General features: G+C 44.4%; 1 long non-coding RNA gene across 1 annotated transcript; it reads right to left on the bottom strand.

Moving 5' to 3' along the window:
• Positions 1-6,258: 6,258 nt before the first annotated feature.
• On the bottom strand, positions 6,259-7,210 carry LOC141235463 (uncharacterized). Its single transcript, XR_012301238.1, has 3 exons — positions 7,115-7,210; positions 6,530-6,660; positions 6,259-6,319 (listed from the first exon to the last, which is right to left on the bottom strand). It is a non-coding gene; the product is annotated as an uncharacterized lncRNA (long non-coding RNA).
• Between the last annotated feature and the right edge of the window lie 237 nt (positions 7,211-7,447).

Genomic DNA, 7,447 nt, shown 5'->3' with positions numbered 1-7,447 from the left:
GGAGTGAAGCTCCCCCATCTGTTGGGTGTAACCCATCACCACGAGGAGTGGCGCACCCCATCTGTTGGGTGTAACCCATCACCACGAGGAGTGGCGCTGCCCCATCTGTTGGGTATAACCTATCACCAGGAGGAGTGGCGCTCGTCATACTTTGTGTCCCTAGGGGAAATGTGGTATTATAAGATATCCAATCAATTGAATGGCCGACCATGTACTGCATGGATGAGCGAGGAACATCAGAGAAGAAGCCGTCGATGCTCAACAGCACCCTACTCTGTCGTCTTTTACAGACTGTATGCCATAGACTTGTACCTTAGAGTTGGGACTTACCCCTATTATGAATCATCGGTTTTGATTTGGTTCTGATATTCTGTTCAAAAATGGATCCCAGGAACTTCAGATTTTTCAGCATTTTCCACTCTGAAGGGAAACCATAGATGATTAACAGGGTCGGACTGGAACTGAAACTCAGCCCTGGCATGTGAGAGGACGCAGGCCCGCCCGACGCGCGTTGAATGTGAAATATTTTCATGAATGATTTGGGTATATGTCACAATAAAAATTGCTGCAAACTGCACTTTATCATCGATAGGCAAAAACTGACATAATGTAAAATATAAACTTCCCTCCAGGAAAATGTTAATTTCTTTCAACTGGAGGGACGGACATATTTGTAATATAGAGCTCCAAGTTCCCAAAAACGCTATGCTTGATAGTACCAGGAAAAGCAGGAAAAGTGAATCCTTGCAGATTTGAAGCAGTTTCATGTCTATTCTTTCAGTATTTTTGCAGCGTTTCTAAAGAAACGGAAAAAAAAATCTCAAAAAATGCAACATCAACGGGATTTTCCTGCCGAGCGACACGTTTTTTGTGCAGAAATGGTCTTTCCTTTCTTTTTTGTTTATATTTTGTGTTATACACTAGTGGCCAAAATTGAGGCAACACAATCAGTTTTTCACCATCACCAATATTTAATGGAAGTTTTCACTGACCTACTTACTTGTACACACGCCCTCTTCTGCCATATGTATTCTATGTTGGTTTATAGTGACCTGGGTGTGATGTAAGACAGATATTGTGCGATTAAAATGCGTTTTTTATATTTTAAAGCCAGTTTGTCATCAGAAGGTAAGCAATTACATGTTTCCGTTCTCAAAGTGTGTAAGCGGTTTCAAGAGACTGGTTCGATAAAGAATAAACCAGGTAGAGAAAGGAAGAAGGCTACAACTCCTCAGACTGATAGAAGAATTGTTATAATCGCCCTAAATAACAGGAAATAAACTGCTGTTAACATCAACAAGGAGCTTGTCAACACCGGAGTGACAGTGTCTGATCGGACGGTTCGACGACGACTGGTAAACGCGGGGTTAAGAGCCAGAATACCAGGTAAAAAGCCATTTTTAAATGCCTCACAGCGTCAGAAACGTCTGCAGGGGCCAAAGAACATTGTAAATGGACCATTGAACAATGGAGAAATGTTATATGGAGCGATGAGACACGCATATCCATCTTTGGCAGCGACGGTGTCCGCTACGTTCGACGACGACCTGGAGAGGACTGGTTGCCAGAGGGTACAGTACCCACCATGAAGCCTCCTCTGAGTGTTATGGTAGGGGGCTGCGTGTCCAGAGATGCAGGTGGTCGGCTGCAGGTAATTGAAGAAACAGTTAATGCTGAAAAGTACATCAAGGAAGTCCTTCAGCCTAAACTCATTCCTTCGGCACGTTATGTATTTGGTGAAGGGACACCGTTTATTTTAAGATGGAGCCCCATGCCATACAGCTAAAAAATGTCTCTCTTGGTTCAAGGCCAAAAATGTCCAGCTATTGAATTGGCCAGGAAACAGCCCAGATCTCAATCCTATTGAGAATCTCTGGGCTCGGCTCAAAAGAGCGGTGTCAAAACAGCGGGCTTCACACAAGCAGGAACTCACTGCAGCCATCATCAAATCATGGCTTCATATCATCACACCATCTGATTTACACAAGCTGGTAGATAGCATGCCAAGTAGATGCCAGGCAGTCATCAAGGCTGAGGGCTATCCAACTGAGTATTAACATTTAGTGTTAGATATGAAAATAGGACAAATCAATGGCTTTTCTCCCACAGTCATCTGAGTGACAATAGTCTCCAATTTGTTGACAAATGAACAAATTTCCTGCTAATATTGTGTTTCTATATGAGATTTTATTTCTACTTAAAAACTTTACTGTGAAATCAAAAACATTTATGAAATTTGTATTTGTATTGGCAAAATGCTAAAAATTCATAAATCTTGGGGGTGTTGCCTCAATTTTGGCCACTAGTGTATAGAGTTCCTCGGTATATTTATATGTTGTCCCCCATCACCTTTTTCATCTCTCCTTACAAGTATGCCTTGTATCTTAGCTAAAACATGGTAGTAAGTAGCATATTAAACCCTTTTATAATGGGCAGTGTAGAATCGCTGCATATTTCAGGGTTATGCGCTCCTGAGGACTCATTAGTGCTGCCCTCCTCAGGCGAAACCTGGTTGTGACCTCGTATAATATGGGGCTAGCCGGTCTCACCTACCAGTTTGGGTCAAAAACCCTTTTTCGTTTGCTTTGATGTTTTACTCATTGTTTATTATGTTTACACCCCAAATCTCTGCTAATCCTGGAGATCAAACCTATGAAAGCAATTTATGAATGATCGTAACACCTCTATGAAGGGTAATTATCATCTCCTTCATAAATATACATTTATATGTATAAATACATATGTGGTCAATGCATAGTACTGGCACATGACTTATCACTTTCCAGGACTATACAAAGCACCAGGAACATTCATAACAAGCGGAGGTGAAGCGATTCTGGCAACTTAATAGGAAAGGATTCTTTACAGTTAGAGCAGTCAGACTGTGGAATGCCAACCACAAGATATAGTAATGGCAGATAGTATAACAGCATTTATAGAAGGGCTGGATACTTTTTTAACAAAACATGACATTGTGGGTTATCAATAATCTAGTAAAAAGAAAATGGATAACTTTGGAGATAGACCAAGGACATTAAAGTTAAAACTTTTTCAACCTATGTAACTATGCAAGTATGCAGAATGCACATTAGGAAAATGCTTGAAATGCAATTCCCTATAATATTATTTTACAAGTAATTTCCTCTTAATTTTCTGCTTTGTAAAGTGCTAGTTATAAGCCCAATCTATGGATCTAAAAAGTGCAAAACACTCCTGAAACACTTGTACGTATGTTCTATAATCTATGTTTCTTATGGTGCCTAAGGGAAGCCGTAATTATAAGACTCCTGCTTGGTAACAAGTGCAGTTATTTGCCTCCATAATGAAAGTGAATTACCAATGATGAAAGGGTTAATACTTGGACCCTGCATCAGTAATAGCCCTTGTAGTAATCATGACAACTATTGTGAGGGCATAAACAAGTGTCATAAAGAAGATTCCATAAAAGAATGCCGCGCTGCCACGATCAGCGCCATTACTGATGATGCGCCTGAGGACCTTGAGCTTGACCACCCCACGTAATGTGCCAACGTTGGTGTAATTTGGAGGTTCTAGCAGGGAAAGGGGTTGTCTTCTTAGACACCCCGGGGGGAAGGGAAGGTAACAGAACGGGGGGTCCCCAAAACAGGATCCCCTTCTGTTACTATGTACAAACAGCTGCTCTTCTTTGGGAGTTCATGGATGGATCCTTGACTTTAATGGGTGATAAATTGGGAGGGGGAGGGGATACTCATCCTATTAGGGGTTATCCATAATGAGCAACCCCTGTAACCAAGTACCCAACTTCTTGAGAGACGGAGCTGGATCTGTAAGGGAGAAGTGGTAGATCCATCTGGGAAATCAGATCAACTAAATTCGTTCCAGCAACAAATGTGGTGACAGATATCGCAGCCAGATCTTTCCCACATCCAGTTTATCACATTAATAGTCTATATTTGTTATGTCGTTCTCTGTAAATATGTAGAAATTCTAAAACTCCGTCATATATCGGCACTAACTCTCTAAGCCCAAGGGAAGGGCAGCCCTCCAGCCATGGTTCCCTAGAGGTTTCCTCCACAGGGGGTTTTCCTCTCCTGAGTGCTGGAGGGTGACTCTTCGTGAGTCGAGGGTTGTGCCATTTTCGGTGTCATGTAAATTTAAATAAAGTTGAGAACGTTTGACACCTAATTGCAATGCTTTGTGTATTTATTTTGTATGTGTCTGATTCATTTTGTTTGGGAGTCGGGGTCCATCACACTTCACTGAGTCATACGTCTGGACATCTGCTGCCAGCAGTTTTGCCCCAGGGGTTGCCCCTGCTCTGGGGAGTTTGATGGAGCAGAGAAGACAAGAATTATAGCACTCATCCTCAGAATAAGGACTTCTATTACAGTACTACAAGCAGCTTCCTCGCCTCATTCACACAGTGAGTATTTTGGGCACTAATTTACATCAGTATTTGTAAGCTGAAAACCAGAGGGGAACAAACACAGTGAAAAATAGTAACTGAAACACTTTCACCTCTTCTGTTTTGGATCCACTCCTGGCATCTGCTAACAAATACTGATGCAAAATATCGCCATGGAAGTGCCCTAAATTCTTACTGACTGATTTGACTGTTTGAGTTGCAGTCAAGCAACAGAGGTTGCAAGCGTTAAAGGAGTTTTCTGGTATCAAAAACCCCTGTCCCCCTTGCCATTTTTCTCTATCCTGAACCTGTGCTGCCTGCCCCGATCTCAGACTGTCTGACCTAGTCCTTGTCTTCACTCTCCTGTGTCTGGTACCCTGGTACCTCCGGAATGCTGCTACAGTCCCGGGGACTGCCCTGAAGTGGTACCTGGTGTCTATCGGCGGCCCAGTCTATCCTCACCACCAGAGGTTCTAGTGGAGACCCAGTAGACACCTAGTCACAACCCTCCCGTGGGGCAGTGGGTCCATATCCACCAGTGTTACACCCACATAGCAAATGTGGTACCAATATTCAAGAAGGGGATAACATCTGAGCCTGGAATTTATAGACCGGTAAGTTTAACTTGTACTGTGGGCAACATCTTTGAGGGTTTGCTAAGAGATACTAACCTGGAGCACCTCAATAAGAATAACCTAAACATATGATTATGAGGGATCTGTCCTGCAAACTAATCTGAAAAGATTCTATGGGGAGGTAAGTTCTAGGTTGGACCAGGGAAACTTAGTGGATGTTGTCTATCTGGACTTTTCAAAGGCATTTGATACGGTGCCATACAACAGGTTGGTACATAAAAATTTTCAATATATTATATGGTAAACTTGCTCCACGAAAGAACAAGTCCTTGTGTGGTCGATGGAAAAAATCAAGGAAAATATCAGTGATGCGGTCGTTACCTCTTGACAGCTCCATTTGGTACTTGTTCTCTAGTCCCTCCATGGCCACGGTGATAAAAAATTCCCTGAAAAGCTCATTATTCTAATAAAAAAAATACAAAGAAAGGAGCTGACACAAAGGAGAGCAGACAGCTCGTATGTCGAAATAAGCAATTGCAGTTACCTTAATTTTCTCAAAGAAGGTGCCATTAATCACTATGTCGTATGCAGTGCAGCCGCATCCACCTGTAGGACAAAGTGCACCAGGACTTAGATACTTTGCGGTGCTGACTCAATCCATTGACCTTAGTAGGGCTGCTATGAATAAGTGGTATAAGTTCTTAAAGGATGTCAAACTTTATTCCGCAGACTGGAAGTGGACCTACCAGAACCTGTGGAGATGGCACCTTTGACCATTGAGGATTAGTAAGTTGTAATACTTGCTATTTTAACCCCTTTAAGGATATCTCTGGACTACCCCTTTAAAAAGAGACGCGCTGTATTAAAAAAAACCGTACTATTATCAACTTCAACGTGGGGCTCTCCAAGGCTCATGGGGACTCGATAGCCAGAGGGATCATCAGATTCCAGGATGCTGACTAACTCCTGCTCCGTCAGGTCCGGGGGCGCTGGGATCTGGTTCGACTTGCAGATGTTAATAAAGATTTTGGTATTTTTGGATGTGCGAGTTTTAATGCAGAAACCTAACACAGAAATAAAAACAAAAAGTGAACAAAAATACAATAAAATTGGCAAAAGCCAAGCAGCATTTACATGTAACCAACTATATAAGAAAAAACGATGTGACCCCCCACGTTGGTTGCATCATGTGACCGTTGCAGTCAATAAGACCCCACTGCCCCACTGTGGTATCTGTCACATAATATGCACAAAGTAATCTGGATAATAATCAGAGGACGCTCATCTCACCCGATTGGGGTCTGATCTGTCTGCTTTCTGGTAAGTTCGGTATTCTGCTCTGTATCTCCTGTTTGGCCTGAAATGAGGCAACAAGTGAGAATCAGTGAGTAACATGAACAGGATGGTTCTGCAAACTGATTTTTCCTGCACCAAAATAGTACAACTGTGAGGGGTCTAAAGCCAACAATACACATTAGGTAAATGTTGGAGACTGCAGCGCCCCCGGCGGCTGACGGAGGAGACATTCACCCTGTGATTGCTGGCCTCTCCAATTCATCTTTCGTACCTTCATCAGCATCTGTTCATACAGCGCTTCCTCCATGTTTGTGTTCATTTCTACAGACAGCAGCGACTTGTCAGACGCCATTTTTTCGGTCAAAGACAGAAGCTCAGGGATCTTGTTTTATAAGAGAAAACCTGAAAAATGAAAATATGTATTAATCTTCTCCACAGACAACGACAAGGGGAGAGTGCGGGAGCCTGACAGCCCACGGCACGACGGGGTGCGGGAGACTGACAGCCCAGGGCACGAGGGGGTGCGGGAGCCTGACAGCCCACGACACGAGGGGGTGCGGGAGCCTGACAGCCCACGACACGAGGGGGTGCGGGAGCCTGACAGCCCACGGCACGACGGGGTGCGGGAGACTGACAGCCCAGGGCACGAGGGGGTGCGGGAGCCCGACAGCCCACGACACGAAGGGGTGCAGGAGCCCGACAGCCCACGACACCAGGGGGTGCGGGAGCCCGACAGCCCACGACACCAGGGGGTGCGGGAGCCTGACAATATTGGGAGTGGGATTCTGCACACCTACAGCTAGCTACTTATTGTCCTGAATGTAGTAATCACCTTGGCACATTCCCATCTTCTTACCTGTAGTACAGACGCCAAACACCACTACTCTGACTGCAATCACCCAGCTACAGCGTCACCACGCCTCAGCAACAGGGGAGCGTCTAGATTGGAGTTGATGTCTTGATGGGGAGGAGTGATTTCATGGAATCATGATGTCACCGGAAGGGGCGGGGCCTTCTCAGTCCAGTGGACACTATTCCACCTGCAGCTGCAGCAGTGTGCACATTGTGCCGGGACAGGAGGACTGGTGATGAGGAGCTCGTGTTCAGCGTTGTGCTGTGAGGACTGAGGCGGGGAGAACTGACCATGTGAATAAATGCTGTGCTGGCATAAAGGGGGGTGGTGTGAGGG

Source organism: Phyllobates terribilis, unplaced genomic scaffold, assembly GCF_046119375.1.
Source record: "Phyllobates terribilis strain yellow unplaced genomic scaffold, ASM4611937v1 Scaffold_675__1_contigs__length_835410, whole genome shotgun sequence".
Taxonomy (NCBI): domain Eukaryota; kingdom Metazoa; phylum Chordata; class Amphibia; order Anura; family Dendrobatidae; genus Phyllobates; species Phyllobates terribilis.
This window is presented reverse-complemented; position numbering and strand designations above follow the sequence as displayed.